The following is a 621-nucleotide window of genomic DNA, read 5'->3' on the forward strand; positions in this document are numbered from 1 at the left end:
CTACACGAGATGAGGCAGGATAAAGAGGGATAATCCCCCTCGATCCCAAATCATTGAGGCCAATTTCTAGCCATAGAATAATGGCGCGCGGTCTAGGTGGTCTGTACTGTGCTGTAAGTGTGCAGCCTCAATCCTCCATGTATATGCTTATGCTCTAACGTTGTTTTCCGATATTCCGATTAAACCCTAGATAAATGATACTATAGATAGGAAACTTGGACAAATTTCGTGGTCATTAACAGCGCTAACTGTTGACACTTTCTCCAACTTCTATTGCTTTCCTTTTCTAGGACTTATCGGTAATACAGTGAGTTAAATTACCTGTAGCCGGTAAAAGATGCAAGCGCCATCTAGTTGTACGCTCTACAACTATATACCTACCTACTCAATATTTGTTTTAGGTATTCTGCCGCCGCTAAATTTAAAATTACATAACAAATCTCACCCTACACAGATCACTCAGAAATTGATTTTGTAAAATAATTTTCACGTAGATAATTTTTTTTGTCACCATGAGAAAATAAGTACATTTGATAAAAAGCATTAAAATCACTCAAGCATTAGACACTTTTAAAAGCTCTAATAGCCTTCCTACTTAAAATAAGAAATAATTTTGATACT

This window comes from Anoplophora glabripennis, unplaced genomic scaffold (genome assembly GCF_000390285.2).
Source record: "Anoplophora glabripennis isolate ALB-LARVAE unplaced genomic scaffold, Agla_2.0 scaffold1082, whole genome shotgun sequence".
Lineage (NCBI taxonomy): Eukaryota > Metazoa > Arthropoda > Insecta > Coleoptera > Cerambycidae > Anoplophora > Anoplophora glabripennis.